At 36.8% G+C, this 20,112-nt stretch overlaps 1 long non-coding RNA gene across 1 annotated transcript in view; it reads left to right on the forward strand.

The window, feature by feature from the left end:
• LOC141517527 (uncharacterized) overlaps positions 1-18,278 on the forward strand; it is a 95,833-nt gene extending 77,555 nt beyond the window's left edge. The window contains exons 3-4 of the long non-coding RNA XR_012476891.1: positions 14,631-14,760; positions 17,685-18,278. This is a non-coding gene — a long non-coding RNA (uncharacterized LOC141517527). The remainder of the gene's footprint in view (positions 1-14,630; positions 14,761-17,684) is intronic.
• The last annotated feature ends 1,834 nt before the right edge of the window (positions 18,279-20,112 follow it).

Below are 20,112 nucleotides of genomic sequence, written 5' to 3' on the forward strand. Positions count from 1 at the left end.
AAACCATAACCAAGACTTGAACTTTTGATTCTTAGGTCAGTGCTCTTTGCATCACACCATCTTCTCCTCCCCCATCTCAAGTTGTGACCAGTGCAATGCTGGACTGAGAGTAGGTTTTAGGTATTCATTCATTCATTCATTCATTCATTCATTCATTCATCAAATATTTATGTATTGCTGTTGTGCACAGGCCTACTCAATAAGAGTTATTGGCTGCATTTTCTCTTCTAGTTCTAAGTGCTCAATTATGAAACACCCTTAAAAATAAAATGATTCTTGAATTGTCTCCATAGGTGCAATGGCACTTACCCAGGGTAGGGTAGTGTGAGGATTATTTTGAGCAGTGGTGTTGCATGCTAGGAAAACATCTCTGACATCCTCCCTCTCACTTTCCCCCTCTCCCTTTCTCTCTTCCCCTTGCTCAAGGCAGGGCAGGGCACTTCCTTGGAAGAGCCAGACTTAGCTGCTCAAAATGTTAATAAGATTTCTCATTCAGTGGTTAGAATCACACAAGATCAAGGTGGTGAACAAAGGGCATTTTATCTTTTTAAAGCCCTGTCATGTCTGTGGTCTCTATTTCCTAAATAGAAATTTTTAAACAGAGCAGGAAGTTCTATTTCTAATTAGCTGCTTGATAGGCAAATGACTTCCTCTCTTTTAGGCCCTCAGTCACCACATCTCAAAAATGGGATAATCCTTCTTGTCTATGTGCCTGTCACTCAGGGGAGACATGGAGATGATGAAATGATATAACTTATGTGGTAGGGCTTTGAAGGGTTGAAAGTGCTTCAGAGACATGATGACATCATTACAACAGGACCTGGACAACTTTATAGTCTCCTTAAGAGTCAATTGATCTGGTCAATGTCTGCTGATTTTTATTGAAATGTTTTTACTTTGCTAGGGTCTGAAAGTCTGATAACACCCACACTGTCCTAGCCTTAACATTCCACTCCTTCTGAAACTTGTCATTCAGGGAGGTCACCTGGGATTTCAGAACCTAGAAGGCTCCACGGGGTCTCTAGCAAATAATGAGTATTGTCTGGGATGAAGGCCTAAAGAGAAAGGGGCTCTTTTGATGGGAATGTCTGCTATTGTGTGTATCAATATACTATGCATACCCTGTTCAAAATTGGGTTGTCTCAAATCAATTATCCCATCACCTCTCTTTCCTGAGGGGTCTCCCCAGAAAATGCTATGTGAAGCAGGGGAGAAGGGCTTTAAGACCTGCGCAAAGTGGGCTGGCTCTGTTCCTGTGTATTCCTCGGCCTTGCTGGCCTTTCTCCAAATGCTGCTGATGACCATCTGGCCAGAACAGAGATGTGAAAAGTCCTTTCATTTATCAGTCCGTGGAGCTTGTGATCATTTTACTAAGCTAGTTCCCCACTATCAGGAGGAGGAGAAAGCTAGAATCCCAAAACAAATTATTCTGCAAACCTGACTTTACAGCTTAAATGTTTTGAAAATAACTTTTCTGTTTGTAGTTGGGAGTGAAGAGAGTAAGCTTTGGGGTCATCTGCTTTGATCTCCTCATTTTTTTTTTGTTGAGAGAGACTCAGAGGAAAGAAGAGTCTAGGGGATGGTGCCAGGATTCAAATGTATGTTTTATGACTCTAAATTCAAGTGATTTGCCATGGACCACAATCATCTTTCTGAGTCTCCTCAGTTTCCCCAACTAAAAATAAGGATACCAATAAAAGAATCTACGTTATTGTGGGGATCAAATGGAACAATGTAAGCACAGTGTTTTGCATTACAACATTATATAAATAACAGATATTATTGATAGCATTGTATAACTCTAAATCTGTTCCCTTGTGGTATTTCCACACTTCCCTCCTCTTCCTCCAAGTATTCACAACTTCCCCCATCCACAAGCCATGAAAGGAAAATTATCCTGAGCTGTCTGACTCAGTGATTGGTAAGTTGCTGCTTCCACTTCTAGCTCACTTGCTGGCCTATCTCACCTCCATGCACCCTAATTCTGAGGCTGCTTGGTCATTTGGAGATAACGATAATCTGCCTGAACTCATTCCTCAAAGATTAGCCTGCTATCCACCCCACCCTTGCCTGCCCGCTTCATCAAACCTACTCCATCCCATTGGTCCTGAATCATAGATAGCATTAAACAAACATCATTCCCTCTATCCTATTATCTACTCTCTTATTCCCATTCTACCTCAACCCAACTCTCCCTTGATGAACCACTTAAAATCTACTCATGCTTTCCACTTTGCTCTTTGGAATGCTTGCTTCACAGAAAACAAGTTAGATTGATTTTGTCTAACTTTTTCCTTTCCCTTATTGCCATCATTTTTTAACTCACTGAGATATGGTTCCCTCTTGCTGACATTGCCTCCCTAGTAACCATTTCCAGTACTGGTTTGTTGTTGTTGTTGTTGAGTCATGTCCAACTGTCCAGGATCCTATTTGGGGTTTTCTTGGCAAAGATAATGAAGTGCTTTGTCATCTCCTCCAGATCATTTTATAGATGAGGAAATTGAGGTAAAAAGGTTTAAGTGACTTGCCCAAGGTCACAAAGTTAGTATCTGAGGCCATATTTGAATTCACAAAGATGAATCTTCCTGGCTGCAGACCAGGTATTCTATTTACGGGTCACCCAGATGATGGGTGCAATTTCACTTATATCTCTATTTCACTGCTTGTCATGGCAGAGTCAGAAAACTCCTCGCTCCCTATTGATATTTCCATACTTTTCCTCTCCTCCTTTGAAATTTATCACTCCAACAAGATTCTAGTAGTTATTATCTGCTGATCTCCTAGGATGCTCTCTTTCCTCAATAAACTCAGTTCCTTATTCAGTCTTTCTTCTTCAACACCTGTTCTTATATTAGGGAAATTCAGCATTATTCTTTCATGGGAAAGTTCAACACAGTCATAGTCCTTCAGATACCCTAACTTTCCAGTTCCTTCCTTGCCTCATTTCCAATTACCTACTCCTAGACTTCTCCATTATAAACAGATAAATATACCCTTGATATTGCCATTATGGACATTCTTGAATGCTGAAATTTCTCTATCCATTCACCATCTATTGTCATTCCATCTCTCCTTCTACCTTTCATCCTCTTATCCTGTTTTCCCCCCTTTCTTAGGACCTCCAATTCCTCCATCTTTCAGCTCTTATACTAGTGTCTTCCCTTGAGTACCTTGCCTTCTTTCATTACTGTTGATTTTGCATTGCTAAACCTTAGGTTTGCTTCTATTCACATACCTCTGAACTGAGATGGAGAAAATCATGAAACCATATTGATTTGGTCCATTACAAATTCATGTTAAATAATTTCAACTGTGAAAGGCTATTCTTTTAAACCTTCCTGACTAACTCACTATCCCAACTCAACACAGCAACTTTTCCAATAAACCTCATCCATTTCAGCCTCAAACCACTCATGGCTCCCTCTCCCTCCCAGAAGTCCCAGAAATACTTCTGATTGCACAATATCCTAGAGTTAAGAAGACCTGAGTTCAAATCTAGCCTCTGGTACTTACTAGCTGTGTGATCCCAGACAAGTTACTTCACCTTTGTTTGCTCCAGAGTTCTTAGCTATAAGATGGGGATAACAATAAGGATTATTGTATCAAGTTAATAATTGCAAAAAAGTGATTAGCATAATGCTTGGCACATAGTGGGTATAAATTCTTATTCTTTTCCTTTTCCTTCCTCCCTCTTCTCACCTGTGAAACTTGCCCACTTAAAAAAAGACCATTTATCAAGAGCTCCCTCTTTTCCTCTTCTCTTCATCTTATGTTGTTCTGCTGCAATCCCCCACCATTTCTTTCTTCGTTCAGTTCAGACAATCCAATAAAAAAAGTATTAACACCTACTAAGTATCAGACACTGTGCTAAATGTTAAGGATACAATTAATAAAAATCAAAGACTGTCAGTTTCAAGGAACTTACAAACTGAAGGGGGGAGACAATGCTCAAAATCTCGCTTCCCTTTCATAGTTAAATTTGAGAAGGCTACCTGTAATTGGTGTCTCCACGCCTTTTCTTTAACTGTTCTTGTCTTTTTAGTTTGATTTCTGACATCATCAATCAGCTGCATATATTTTCTCCAAAATTATCTAATGATCTTTTCCTCAATATTCATCCTTCTTGACTTTCTGTAGTCTCTAACAGGGTTGATCACATTCTCTTCTTGATACTCTCTTTTCTCCAAGTTTTTAGGACACTATCTTCTCCTTGTTCTCCTGTCTGACCTTCCTTCTCAGTCTCCTCTGATAAATTCAGATTCAGCACATTAATCATGGGAAAGTTCAACAATCTGTTCTTTACATTTTCTCTTCTTCTATTTTGCTTACCTATTTCATCAGCTCCCATAGATGTAGTTACCTCTATTCAGATGACTCTCAGATATATGTATCCAGTCTTCTCTCCTGATCTTCAGTTTTTCATCTTCAGTAGCCTATTGGATATTTCAACTTAGATGTACTATACTCTTTTAAACTCAACATGTTCAAAATTGGATTAATTGCATTTTTTCTCAATTCACTCTCCTTTTTATAATTTCATTATTGCTGTCAAGGGTACCACAATTTTCTCAGTCACTCATCTCATGTATATGTCCCCTTTTCTCTTCTCACACTGCTACTACTCAGTCGTTGAGCCATTCAGTCTCTTTATGACCCCATGGACTTGTTGTCCATGAGGGCTTCTTGGAAAAAATACTGGAGTGGTTCACCATTTCTTTCTCCAGTGTATTTCCATTTTTATAATTGGGGAACTGAGACAAAAAAAAAACAGGACTTTATCCTAACATGCCTGAACTATTTCAATAGCTTATTGGTAGGCTTCTCTGCTTCATCTCTCTCCATTCCAGGCTATCTTCCACTTTAGCTATCAAAGTGATTATTCTAAAGGAAGATCTTACCATACCATTCCCCTATTCAATAAACATCTGTGGTTCCCTAATGCTCCAAGTATCAAATTAAATATTCCATTTGATTTTTTAGGCCTTCATAATCTGACCATAATCTTACCTTTCCAGTCTTCTTATACCTCATACTCCTCTATGCTCTTTATGACTCAGTGACTCTGGTCTCTTTGCTTTTCCTCTCATAAGACACTCTATTGTTAGACTGTATTTTCATTGACTATCCTCCAAAATTAGAATTCTCCTTCTCACCTCTGCTTCCTGCTCACACTCTCCTTCAAGACTCATCTAAAATTCTCCCTTCCACAAGAAGCCTTTCCCAGGCTTCCTAAATGTTGATTCCTTCCTGAAAGTATTTCTACTATATCTTTCTATAGCTTATTTATACATAGTTGTTTCTTCTTTGAGATTGTGAGCTCCATGAGGGCAAGGCTGTTTTTTCCCCTTCTTGAAATCTTCATAACTTAGTATAGTTCTGACACACATAGGAGGTTCTTTATAAATGTTTGGCAACTTGATAATTACTTTAGCCATAAGTTAACTTGAAGTGAAACAGGCAGTGATAGTTAAATAAATGGTCTCTCTATATAGAGGGACAGTGTGGTGTAGGGAAGAGACAGTCTTAGAGTTGGAATGATCTGGTTTCAAGACTCACCACTGACACATATTAGCTGAGACTCCAGTAAATCATTTAACTTCCAAATGTCCCAGGCAACTCTATAACAAGTTGCATGAAGATTTACTTTTACTTTTTTCTCCAGTCATCTGGGTCCAGAAGCAAGATATGGATCAGGATGACTGGAGATGGCCCTGGGAACAACTTAATTTCTGAATGACAACAGTTAGGAAAAAACCTTATAAATAAAATAAAATGAAAAGTTTCATCATATCTTTCAATACTAAATCTTTTTATCTAATGCATCTCCACTGAAGGGGCTTTGGGAATGGGGAAAGAAGGGAATTATCTCTGGACTTGGAGTCAGCATAAATAGGTGCTGGTCCTTGCATTAATATACATGTGATTTAGCCTGGTTGTTTCAACACTTAGGATCTGAGGTTCTTCATCTGTGAAATTCCTAGATGATCCCTAAGGTCTCTGCCAGGTTGCTATTATGTGATTTCAATTCTGGTAGTCTATGATTCTAGCTGTTACAAAATCAAATGGCCTACTATGAGAGTAAGTGCATACCCATTCATTTTAGATCTTCAAGGTAAGATGGATGGTCAGTAACTGGTATCGATTGTATTAGTAAATACTACTAATATTTAATTTCTCCCCCCAACCCCACCTCATTCCAGAGTCTTTTTACCCTGAGTTTCGAAAATTGGAGATAGCAGGAACATTAGACTAGAAATCAGGACCTGGCATCATATTAGCAATGTAACTTGGATAAGTCACATCACTTTTTGGGGACTTGATTTCCTTATCTGTAAAATCACCTGGGTTTTATTAGATAATCTCTTAGGTTCCTTTTAACTGAAAAATCCTATGATCCATTTACTGGATAATTCATGAAACAGATAAACGAGGAGTTGAGTTGAATATGTATATATATATACATATATATATATATATACATCTACATGTATATGCATATGAATATATACACATATTTGTATACATACCCGGATATAAATATACATACATATGTAGGTGTATGTGTCTGTATGCATATATGTGTGTGGATGGAAATCTATCAATATAAATTTATAGCTACTTAGCAATTAGAATATTCAATAGGAAATACTTATTTCTAATGAGAGTAATAATTATTAATTCTATAAAAATAATTTCCTTGATCCTGTGAAAAAAACTTGGCTGAAGTCACATAACACATTAATGCTAGACTCCTTGGTTCCCTTCTGTTAAGAAATCAAACCAATAAACATTTATTGAATTCCTAATAGATACTAAGCACTATGTTAAGCAATGGAAATACAAAGAAAGGCAAAAACAAAACTCCATAAGCAAGCAAGCAAGTAAGCAAGCAACAAGCAAGGGAGCAAATAAGCAAGCAAATGATCAAACAAACAAGTAAGAACAAAAATCAGTCAGTGTTCTTAAGAAGTCATATCTTGGGGTGGCTAGGTGGCGCAGTGGATAAAGCACTGCCCCTGGAGTCAGGAGTACCTGGGTTCAAATCCGGTCTCAGACACTTAATAATTACCTAGCTGTGTGGCCTTGGGCAAGCCACTTAACCCTGTTTGCCTTACAAAAACCTAAAAAATAAAAGTTCTTCTAATGGCAGTTTAAGATGTAGCATCTCTCACTTCTCCATTTACTTTCAATTCTTTAGGATCAGGATCTGTTTATAAGACAGGTAAATCAAGATTGCATTTAAATCAATAAAGGACTGGAATAGAGGAGACAGGAATTCCTAGTTTTGAATCTTTCCTTCAATGTTGATTAACTGTGTGCTAATCCCTTCAGATCTCCGAGCCTCAGTTTCCTTATTCATAAAATGAAGATAATAATATTTTGTTGCTCAGTCATTTATCAGTTATATCTGACCCTCTATGAACCCATTTGGGTTTTCTTGGCAAAGATACTGAAAGGGGCTTACTATTTCCTTCTCCAGCTCATTTGGCAGATGAGGATCTAAGGCAAACAGGGTTAAGTGATTTATCTGGGATCATGCATCTAGTATATGTCTGAGGCTGTATTTGAACTCATAGCACTGCCACCCCCCCATTCATAATTGTGTAACTCACACTTCCAATCATTAGGGTTGATTGGTATAGTCATCTTTGTTCATTGAAGGACTAGTAGTGAACTCATGCAGATGAATCTTTCTGACTCCAAGCCCAATGCTCTATCCCCTGTGCCACCCAGCTGCCATAATAATAATAATAATAATAATAATAATAATAACAATAATAATATAATAATAAATACTTATAGTACCTAATTCACTGGATTGTTGGAATGTTCAAAGGAAATAAAGTATATGGGCTGCCCCAAAAGTCTTAGTTCTATTGAAATTTAAACCAGCACTAAGACTTTTGGAAACTTTATAAAAAGTACTCTGCAAATTTTAAAGCAAACTTTGGTTATTATTATTAGTTATTATTATTAGTGCTCTCCAAGTCAGCACACCTTGAGGATAGCATAACAGGGTGACTAGATGAAGTCTGTCTGGAGTTCTGACCTGTGGTATTTCTTGGTTTACTATCTTGCCCTTTCTCAACCCAAGCAGACTTGGACAGAGAGTTGATCCATTAGAGTTTCTCTCTTAGAGGAATCTATCCCACATTTTCTTTGCTCCCTTTCAGTGGTTCTGGCCCATTACAGAGATGCATCCTAATGCCTCCATGAATGGTCTGAGATGCTTAATTCTGCTTTTAGTGTTTATGAGCAACTTTCTGTCCTGACTGGATTTTCTTAGAGTACAGATCCCACTGCAGCAAAATGCCACCAATAAAAGTAAGAGGCCCTTGCAGTTACAGGCTAGTTTGATGGACATTATGCCCAAATTTCAGCTTTTACCATCTGTTCATCCTTAAATTTTGAAAGCAGAAAGACCATATTTCACAACGACGTCAGGGAAAAGTAAGATAAATGCTATTTAAATGCACGTAGAGCATATGTTCTTTGTTGCATGCCACATTCATCTGTGATATTCACTTCATTCCTTGGGGGACAAAAAAGATGGGGTGGAAAGAGAAGGAAAATTGCTAAATTATCAGTTTTTTGGGGGGACAGATACATTTCTTTTTAAGACAGAGAAGCAGACTCCTAAGCTAAAGTGACCCAGAGTGGTGAGGGCAGCAAGTGATAAGGCACTAGGCTAAATAAGAGACTGTCAGGAATTTCTTCCCTTCCTCCAAGAATCCTTCCCTAACCAAGTTAGCTGACTCTGGTCTACTGTTCTCAGAGCTCCTCTAGTAGTTTCCATTCTTAAAGAGCTATAAATCTTCCACTTTCCTTAAAGCAAATTTGTGAAATAGGGTAATAGTGCTCATTAAACTCACATTTGTCATTTAAATCAATCAACTATTAATCAATCAACCACCATTTAGTAAATGTCTATTATGTGTTTGGTACTGGGCTAGTTATGGGAGATGAAGGGACAAAAATGGGAAATAGAATCTACTCTCAAAGAGTTTACATCCTCTCAGGAGAGGAAAAACTAGGGGACTCAGTGGATAGGGTTCTATGCCTGTATTCAAGATTACCTGAAGCTCAAATGGGACTTCAGATACTTGCTAGCTATGTGACCTTGGACAGGTCACTGGACTTGTCTCATTTTGCTAAACTGTAAAACAGATAATGTGAGAAAGGATAATTAATCATAGCACCTATATTTCAGGATTGTGAAGATCAAGTGAGATAATATTTGGAAAGTTCTTTTCATAGTGCCTGACACTTATTAGTAGATACTATATAAATACTAGTGATTTATTATTGTTATTATTAAAAATAAATGCAAAATAAGGTCTTTATGAATCTGACTCCTACCACATTATACATTATATGTTATTTCTTTTCATGCAATGCACAATAAGCTCGAGACTTGCTATACATTATTCCCTTTTATGTAATTTATGATTCATGGACTTCTGGTCTATCCATCAACCAATCAATTAACATTTATTAAGTGCTAGACACTGTGCATAATACTGGAGACACCAAAAGAGTCAAAAGACAGTCCCTTGAAGGAGTCTACAACCTAATGAGGGAGACAAGTTGGATAAAACATATACAAAACAGGATATGTATGGGATAAAGTTGTTGTTCCATTATATCTGACTCCTTGTGATCCCATTTGAGGTTTGTTTTGGCAAAGATACTGGAGTGGTTTGTCATTTCCTTCTCCAGCTCATTTTACAGATGAGAAACTGAGGCAAACAGGGATAAATGACTTACGCAAGGTCACAAAGCAGTAAGTGTCTGAGGCCAGATTTGAACTCATAAAGATGAATATTCCTTTGTAAGTTAAGTTCCTGGTGTAGTAGTTAGAGCCTACTCTAAAGTCAGGAATACTTCTCTTCATGAGTTCAAATATTGCTTCAGACATTTATTAGCCATGTGACCTGCACAAGTCACTTAATTCTATTTGTCTCAGTTTTGTCATCTGTAAAATGAGCTGCAGAGGGTAATGGCAAACCATTCCAACCCTCTACTTGGAAATTTAGGATTGCATTATAGGATTTATAACTGAAAAGGACTTGGAAATCATCTTGTCCCTATCTCTTATTTTATAAATGATAAAATTAAGGTTGAATGGTTATTTAATTATTAAGTAAATTTCCCATAGCCCTATAGGAAGCATGTAGCAGAGTCACAATTAGAACTTGGTCCTCTTATTCCAACTGCAGAAGTCCATTCCACTCTACCACAATTACCTTAACTTCTATAGTCCCTTCCAATAACTATACTTTTTTCTTCCCACCCCTAGCTCTGTGACGCTTTAAGTAAACTCTCTTCCTCCACTTCCCTTCATTCTTATTTCCCTGTAGTTGCTGAGTAGGTAACAGCATTGGTCTCTGATAGCTTTGTTAGTAGGGAGAGTCCCCAAATAAGAATCAACTGAGATTAATATCCCAACTTTGCTGCTTGCATGTGCTATGATGTTGGTCAAGTTATTTCCTCCAGATTATTAACTATATGGCTTCTAAATTCTTTTCCACTTCTGACATTTTGTCATTCTCACTTCTGAAATTGAACTTTTGAGTTTAGGTTCCTTCTGCCAATTTTCAGCTCCCTGAGGGAAGCAACTGTCTTTTGCCTCCTTTTGTATCTTTAGTGTTTAGCACAGTTCCTAACAGATAGTAGGTGCTTAATAAATGTTTACTGATTGATCTACAACATTTAACATTCAGTAGCTAATCAATTAACATTAATTAAGCTAATCAATGAGAAAGACAAAATATATTCCATTGGCCTACGACTTTTCTGTAAAGTTCTGTTTTGCTTTCACACCAATTTGTTCATTCAGACAGTTAAACATCTATTATGTAGATGCAAAGATAAATAAGAATTTTTTCCTTCTTTATTAGAACATAATGTCTACCACAGGGAGATAAACCATATATACAAATACAATATAATACAAATTGAAATTTGTTATGAGCACAAAAAAGAATAAAAGGTGCTATGAAATCAGATTAAGAAATGATTGTTTCCAAGAGGGGGAATTAGGAAAGACTTCATGGAAGTAATAGCCCCAGAGCTGGGTCTTGAAGTTAAAACTATTCCACTATTTCCCCCAAATCGTGCACTTTATTCATGGAGGGCTCTCTGATTCTCTATCTTGTAATTGAGAGGACTTGATTGAAAGAGGGGTAAGTTCAATTCAATTCATTTCAGTCTAATCCGATTCAGTTAAAATCAATGAAACAGCATTTATTAAGTACCTAATAGGCAGCCAGGTATTACAGTGAACAGAGTACAAGACCTAGATTCAAATCTAGTTTTGATACCTTCTAACTCTGTGACTCTGTACAAGTCACTTAAAGCCAGTGCCATCACTTATTAAATGAGAATAATAAAAGCACCTGCTTTTCAGAATTGTTTTAAAGATAAAATGAGATAATTATTGTAAAGTGCTTTGATTACCTTAAAATTTATATAGATGCTGATTAGCTATTATGAATACTATATATTGGAACTGTGCTAGATACTAGATATATAAAAACAAAAATAAAACAACTTCTGACCCCCAAGGAACCATCATTTTTCAGTGGTGGTGAGGAGGAACTTATATACAAGTAGATGGAAAGTAATTTCAGTGTGAGAAAAGAACTAACAAATGTTTGGGGCAAACAGCAGAAAGGGCCTGACCTGAGAAGTGGTCCTTGAGTTGAACCAATTGGAAACTGAGTCACATTTTCATTATAACATGATTCAACTACTTATCAAATGCAATTTTCTATTTAAAAAGATCTGTTATAATATATTCAACTTAAAATAAGGTTGATAATTCTGTCCTCCAAAAGTTTTCTCTTAAATTTTTTTTGTTTTTAAAATCACCTCCCTCTTGCATTCTATTTCTTTTCCCTCTCAAGGCAGAGAAGCCAACCCCAGATCAAAAATTGAAAAAAAAGGAGAAAAAAGAAAGGGGGTAAAGTAGTTAAGTGAAACCAAGCAGCATATCAATCAAATCTGACAGTATATCCATAGTTTCCCACCTCTGCCTCCTCTCAGCAAAACAATGAAGGGGAAGGCATTACATTTCTAGGACTCTGATGACTGATAAGCCCCTCCTAATTACAGAATTCTAAGTCAGTGAATAGCACAGGTCTGGACATAGTGGTCAATCAATGATTATTCTTTGATGACTAAATCAACCTCCCCACCCAGCCCAAATATCAGGTTCATTCTTCAGCACTTTATAATGTGTGTTACTCAAAATAGATAGGCATTAAGAGTGATTATTATTCTCATTTTAAAGATGAGGAAACTGAAGGTCTGAGAGGTCATATGCTTAGTAAATGTCTGGCCAGGAATTGTCCTTTCCCTGCCTTTCCTCTTAAATTCTCTTTCCACTAGTCAATACTTGAAAACAAAACAAAAAAAAAAGTAAAAATTATTGAAGATGCAGATCCTGGGTTTTGAGTTTTGGCTCTGATACTTACCAGCTGAGTGACTGAATGAATTCCTTCTTTTCCCCAAGTCCGTTTTCCTTATCTGATAATGTAACTAAAACAATTAACTCTCCCTGTTTCTTAGGGTTGTTTTGAGTAAAATGCTTGGTAAAACTTGAAGCACTATATTCACAGGGTGTATTATTATTATTATTATTATTATTATTATTATTATTATTAGCTCCATGAGGGCAAGGGTAATTTGCTTTTTTGCATCCCTGTACCTTGCACATAGTAGTTGTTCAGGAAATGCTTATTGAACTACATGAATTCTATGTGATCAGCACTGACCTCTGACTCAGAGAGAGAAGCTAAGGAAGAACATCAAGAGGAAATTTTCTGAGTCTTCTATCTGGTTGGATTTATAGCCTGAGGACCTGGGCTCAAATTCTGGCTTTGCTATTGAACCCCTTGGGGGACTATGAGGTCGCTTCTCCTCTCTGAGCCTCATTTTCCTCATTCATAAAATAAAGGTTTGGACTAGACCAGTGAGTTCCAACATATTTTGTTCCTTTATTACCTTTCAACAACAACAAAAAACTGCATTGCAAACCACCAGAGTAATATACTACTTATAATATTAATATCCTGCTCACTATTCTTTTTTCACAATTATTAAAAGCATTTTTTGTTTAAAGTTTTGATTTCCAAATTTTCTCATTCTCTTCTTCCCTCCCCTAACCCCTTCCCAAGAGAGTAAACAGATATATGTGCAATTATATAAAAATTTTCATATTAGTCATTTTGTACAAGAAGACTTGAATAAAAGAAAAAATGAAAGAAAACAAGTAAAAATAGTATGTCTTTTTTCTGTGTTCAATCAATATCAGTTTTTTCTCTGGTGGCAGATAGTATGCTTTATCATTAGTACTTTGAGATTGATTTGGTTCTGAGAATAGCTAAGTCATTCTTAATTCTTCATCAAAAAATGTTGCTTACTGTGTAACAATCCATTCGCCCAATCCATTAGCTTCACTATGCATCAGTTCATGTAAGTCTTTCCAGGTTTTTCTGAAATCATTCTGCTTATCATTTCCTTTTAATCATATACCATAGTTTTACAATATTCTTTTACATTTAGCTATTATATTTTACATTTATCTATTAAGGGTTTATAATAACTACAATTGCTAAAGAAACAAACCCATAATTCTTCCAACAGGCACATGCTTGTTCTCCCAGAAGAAAAATATGTTTAAAAAATAACTGGACAATTATTTACTGCTTAAGGTAATGTTAAATAAATTTTTAGCATAAACCCCTTGAACCATTGTGAATTTCGCCAGGATCCTGTAACAAAATGGGAACTACTGGATTACAAAATGTCTAGAGGATCTTCTAGCTCTCGCTCTTGTAAACAATAACTCATGTCATTCCTCAAAATTCCTTTAGCTTCTATTTTTTTGAGGACTGTTTGTACCTTCTCTCTTGGCCTAGGGAGGTTTGGTTTCTTCTCAGTAGGGGTTGCATCAAACAGATATCGTCTCTGTGGTTGTTCAGAGTATCAAGTGGTTGTCAGCTAGAAGATAAGCAGTTCTGAGGAGAAAGACAAAGTAAAAAAGGACCCACAATAAATGGGAGAGGCAAAAGTTCAAAAATTAATTTTTCTTTGTTTTAAAGAAGCAAAAATTTGGAAATAGCAACATGGTGTTTTGCAGACAGGCTCCAGGAGCCATTGAAGAGAACAGAAAACCTAGAATTTCTTTAATGAAACATTTGGTCTCTGCCTCTGGTTTTGGTCGCTTTTGTTGTGTTAAAGGTGTTGGTGGGGGATTGAGTGTCTCAGCTTCTAGACCAAAGCTTAAGCTATCCTCCCAGATGTCCCAAAGCTGGCTTTTGATTTAGTGCAATGTTTGCCTGGCCTTGGATATGCCTTTTCTCTTTCATCACTTGAATGCTTTCAGAAATGATGACCACTCTTAAAGTCAGGACATAACCTAGCTAATTTCACACCTAAGGCAACAATATAAAATATAAAATTATGTTCTTTTCTTGTACTAGTTACAGGGTGTACATGGGATAGTCAATGTATATTTTATCTGTTTTCTGATATATATATATATATATATGCCCTGTTTATATATATATATAATTTATGTGTATATGGTATTATATTTATATATTTTATATATTTTCCCTTAGCTTTGTTGCCCAAGGTACATGCTTCACTTGCCTCACCCTTTTTGCAGCTTTGCTTCAAGGGCAAGGGAAATATCAAGAGTGAATAGAGACCTGGAAATCAACTCTCTTTGGGGAGATACCAGTCGAGAAGGTATTTGACATACTAGTATCCCTTATAGAGATTCAAATATATTTTTAGATAGAAATGTGAGAGGGAGAAAAAGTCACTCCATGTACAAGGAAGGTGGATAGCCCTTAGTAAAGGCTCAGTTAGTGGCTGTCTGAGGGGTATGAGATGAGAAGACTCAAAGGCTTCTTTCCTGTCAAACCTTTCTCTCCCTTTCCCTCCCATTTGTCTACCACAGAGTTTGAGATTCCAGCTGCTTAAATAGAGCCTTTGATGTGAGGCATTCAAGTCTCAGTTAAAAGGCAAATATGTTAAAAAGGAATGGGTAGCTCACAAATCATCTGGGGATGGAGAGGCACTGATTCAATAGTGGATCCCAGCATTTCTTGCCACTACACAACTGGGCAACTCTCAAGGTGGCAAAGAGGCTTTAATCAGGAGGGTAGGTTATAGATTAGTGAATCAGAGAATGGTAGTCTTTAGAATGTTAGAGATCATAGGGATTTAGTGCAGCCCCTGCATTTTACACTGAAAACTGAAGGACAGAGAGAAGAGATGACTTGCCTAAGGTCACACATAACTAATACAAGGCATATCTAGAGTTAAAACCCAAATAGTCTGTCATCAAGTCCAATATCTTTTCCCTTTATATCATCTTTACAGGTCAACTTATTAAGAACCCAGGCTCTTGATACCAATTCAAAGAATGACAAAAATCTCTGTTTTGAAGAAACTTACATTCAATTAAGAAAGATACCATTGGGGTGGCTAGGTGTCTCAGTGGATAGAGCACCAGCCTTGGAGTCAGGAATACCTGGGTTCAAATCTGACCTCAGACACTTAATAATTACTTAGCCGTATGGCCTTGGGCAAGCCACTTAACCCCATTGCCTTGAAAAATCTAAGGAAAAAAGGAATATATATTGTACATAAGTACATGATGGGGGTTGTGTGACTAGATAATGATTTATATGGAAAAAATACTTTGTGAATTATATGGATTAAAAGCTCAACATTATGACATAGCGAACCCAATGATGAGATTTAAAGTTACACTCAAAGAGACCTGGAATGGTAGATAGAGTGCTTAATTTGGAGCCAGAAAGACTAGGACTCCTTTCCTCCCTCAAATACTGACTTACTATCCCAAGCTTGTGAAAACCTAGTAACTCTGTGTCACAATTCTCTGTGCCTCAGTTCTTTTTTTTTATCAACAAAATGGGAGGATTAGGCTTGATGATCTTTCAAATTCTTTATAACTCCAAATCTGCAATCCTAGGATCATTTCTCTGTATTCTTCTCTGGCCAGAACATATCAGTAGTGTTTTCTTTAATTGTGTGTAGAAATTCTTAAGTTATATAAAAGAAAGAATATCAAATACTTGGAAAATATATAGAATTTATTATTACTTAAAAAGATAATTGAGAAAATATTAATAACTTCTAACTCACATGCCTAATTTTCCATCTCTACAAAATCATTGGAAAACAACCAACAAAAGTATTAAGGGCATCCTTGATGAAGGCATTGAGGCAGTCAGCAAGCAATTATTAAGTGATTACTATGTGCTAAGCACTGTGAAAAGTGCTGGGTATACAAAGAAAGAAAAAACATAGTCCCTACCCTTAGGGAGTTCACAGGCTAATGGGGAAGACAACATGCAAACAATTATGTTGTTTATTTGTAAATGGGAGTTAACTTCAGAGAATACAAGGTTTTGTGCTGAGTCTTGAAGAAAACTAGGAGATCCAGAAGGGAGAGGTGCAGAGGGAGAACATTCCAGGCATGGAGATCAATTAGTGAAAAGGTGAGGACTCTAGAGATGGAGTGTCCTGTGTGAAAGGACAGCAAGAAGACTGGTATCTTTGGAAGTATAGAATATGAGGAAGTGAATAAAGTGTAAGAATACTTTGGTGGCAGGAGGGGTCTAGACTATGAAGAGATTTAAATTCTAAAATTAAGACTTTCTACTTATTTGATCTTGGAGGTAATAGGGAATCAAGGGGATAGAGAATAGCTATTATCCTGACTATAATATTAGTCGAATCGACAACCTATAGAACTAGTCAATCCATGTAAGTTTTGGACTTAAATATTGGATAAACTATAGATTGGGATCAGAATTGAACAGGAGAGGCATTGCCTATGAGAAACTGTATATTGCTTTTCTTAATTCCAAGTTTCTCTTTGAAATAAAACCCCAACAAAATGACTGAAAAAGCATGTGAATGTTTTGAAGTACTATTGCACTTTTTTTTTGCAAGACGTGGGGTTAAGTGGCTTGCCCAAGGCCACACAACTAGGTATTATTAAGTGCCTGAGGTCAGATTTGAACTCAGGTACTCCTGACTCCAGGGCAGCTGCTCTATCCACTGTGTCACCTAGTGGTCCCTGAAGTACTATTGTTCTGCAAGAAGTCATGAACTTTAGAAAAGTCTAGGAAAATCTTACATGATGCTGAGTGAAGTGAGTAGAGCAAGGAGAACGTAGTAACAACAACATTTTGAGATGTTTAGCTATGATGGAAGCAACTCCTCTCAGAAGTTCAGTGATCAAGGATAATCCTGAGAGACCTGTTATAGAAAATGACATCCATATCCAGAGGAAAAAAAACTATGGAGTTTGAATGCAGAGCAAAGCATGCTATGTTCACTTTTAAAGCTTCTTTATAGTTTCTTTCTCTTTCATGATCCCCCCCCCTTTAATTCTAATTCCTCTTTCCCAACATGATTAATGTGTAAACATGTTAAATACTATTTTACATTTGCATCCTACATCAGATTATTCACTGCCATTGGGGTGGGGAGAAAGGAAGAAAAAGTGGTAGAAAAATGTAGAACTCAAAAGCTTGGAAAAGGATGAATGTTGAAATTATCACTGCATATAATTAGAAAAATAAAAGATTTGTTGAAAAAAAGAAATAAAGCACCATCTTTTTTTTTAACAGTGTTGTTCTTCTGATGATGCTCCTGGTGATGATTTAAAGTCATGAAATATCATGGTCTCTAAAGAATTAAAGTTGCAGGTCACCTACAAGGCAATGAAGTGATATGTGAATAGACTATAGTATGCTCATGAAGAAGAATTATGTTCATGAAACAACATAAACAACATTATTGCAAAGATGTACATCTGACAGGGGAGAAGGGCCACTGAGTTAGTGTGAATAGTGGAGTTATGTGTTCCTTTGGAAACCAAAGGGATCAAGAGGAAGATTGTCAGCCTTTTAGGAGGCCCTCTTGGAAGGACCTACACAAGAGTCATATAGGAACAGTAGACTTGATTGTATGTATATAATTTTAGGCAATACCTATATCAATGAGATTAATAATAACAGCAACAACAATAATAATACACTCTATGATTTGCAGAGCATATTAAACAAGTTACCTCATTTGATCCTTACAAAAACCCATCTCACAAATGAGAAAATTGAAAGTCAGGGAGGATGTCAATAGTCAATAAGAAACAAATATTTATTAAGTACCCACTTCACGCTAACCACAATGTTAAGTACTGGAGATAAAATAAGAAAAAAAGACAAGAACTTGCTATCTATTGATAGAAAACAATATATTAAAGGAAGCCTTTATGAAAAATATTTATTTAATGTTTTATTTTCCCCAGTTACATGTAGAAACAGTTTTTAACATTCATTTTTAAAAATTTGAGTTTCAAATTCTCTCCCTTTCCTCTATTCTCCCCCAGCCTCACATTGAGAAAGTAAGCAATTGATATAGGCTATAAATGTGTAGTCATGCAAAACATTTCCATAATAGTCATTTTATGAAAGAAAACACAGACTACTCTCCATCAAAAAAAAGAACCCTTGAAAATAAAGTAAAAAATAGTATGCTTCAATCTGTATTCAGAGATCACCAGTCCTTTCTTTGTGAATGGATAGTATTCTTCATCATAACTCCATCAGAATTGTCTTGGGTCATAGTACTACTGAGAAAAGTCAAGTCATCCACAAGTGATCATTCTATACTATTGCTATTATTTTGCACACAATGCTTTTCACTTTGTATCAGCTTATATAAAAGACTTTCCAGTTTTTAAATGAGAGTATCCTGCTAATCATTTCTTTTTTGTTGTTTGTTGTTGTTTGTTTTTTGCAAGGCAACAGGGTTAAGTGACTTGCCCATGGTCACACAGCTGGGTAATTATTAAGTGTCTGAGACAGGATTTGAACCAAGGTCCTCCTCACACCAGGGACTGTGCCTTATCCACTGCGCCACCTAGCCACCCCTCTCTGCTTATCATTTCTTACGGTAGAAGAACATTCTATCAAAATCACATATCACAATTTGTTCAGTCATTCCCCAGTTGATGGACATTCCCTCAATTTTCAATTCTTTGCAACCAAAAAGGAGCTGCTATAAATATCCTTGTATATAAAGATCCTTTTCTAAAAGGAAACCCTTTTGAATAAAGGGGTGGCTGCTAGATGGCTCCCCAGTGTGGAGATTATAATGTTCACGGAGTCAAAACAAAACAGAGAAGTTGGTGGGAAATGAAGAATTGAACATTTTAAACCCTCTATTAAGGGAAGCTTTGGAAGGAGTTTTTTCCTCCATTCCCCAATCCTCCATTCAGAGGAGAAATGCAAATGAGGGGACTGAAACGATGTTATCATGATGGTTATTCTGATGATGAGCTTATCTTGGGAGAAGCAGGATATTGGAGAGGTTAAAAACCAAGCAGAGCAGTTGGTGGGAGAATTCTTAGGTTCTTGTTGTTCAATGCTTTCAGGTGTGTTTGGCTCTTCCTGGCCCCAATTTGGGGTTTCCCTAGCTGCTTGAAGTGGTTTGACATTTCCTTCTCCAGCTCATTTTACAAATGGGGAAAATGGGGAAAATGAGGCAAATGGGGTTAAGTGACGAGTGCAGGGTGACAGAGGTAGTAAGTGCCTGAGGTGAGATTTATACACATATCTTCCTGACTCCACTATCCACTAAGCCACCTAAACTGTCCCATTCAGAGGTCTAGTGATAGGTCAGAGGCTTACTAAAGTACTAAGTATCGAGGAGTTGGGTTTTTCTAAAGAGGGAGAGCAGGGTTATAGGGTTGAGACTAGAGAATACATCATAGATTTGGTGGAAATAAAAGGCAAAAGAAAAGACTTAAGGGTAAATGGTAGTTGTTTTCCAGTATAGAAGAATTGTAATGTGAAAGTAGGATTAAATTTGGTTTATTTCACCCCCAGAGGATAACAGATTGAGCAATAGGTAGACCTTTAGGAGGAACCTATTTAGGATCACCCAAGAGAGAACTCTAACAAATGAACTAGAACTATTCCAAAGGACAAAGGACTCTCCCAGGAGGTACAGGATTTCCCCTTCCTTGGAGCTCTTCTGGAAGAAGCTGGTATA

The sequence above is a fragment of the Macrotis lagotis genome, chromosome 1 (assembly GCF_037893015.1).
Source record: "Macrotis lagotis isolate mMagLag1 chromosome 1, bilby.v1.9.chrom.fasta, whole genome shotgun sequence".
Taxonomy (NCBI): domain Eukaryota; kingdom Metazoa; phylum Chordata; class Mammalia; order Peramelemorphia; family Peramelidae; genus Macrotis; species Macrotis lagotis.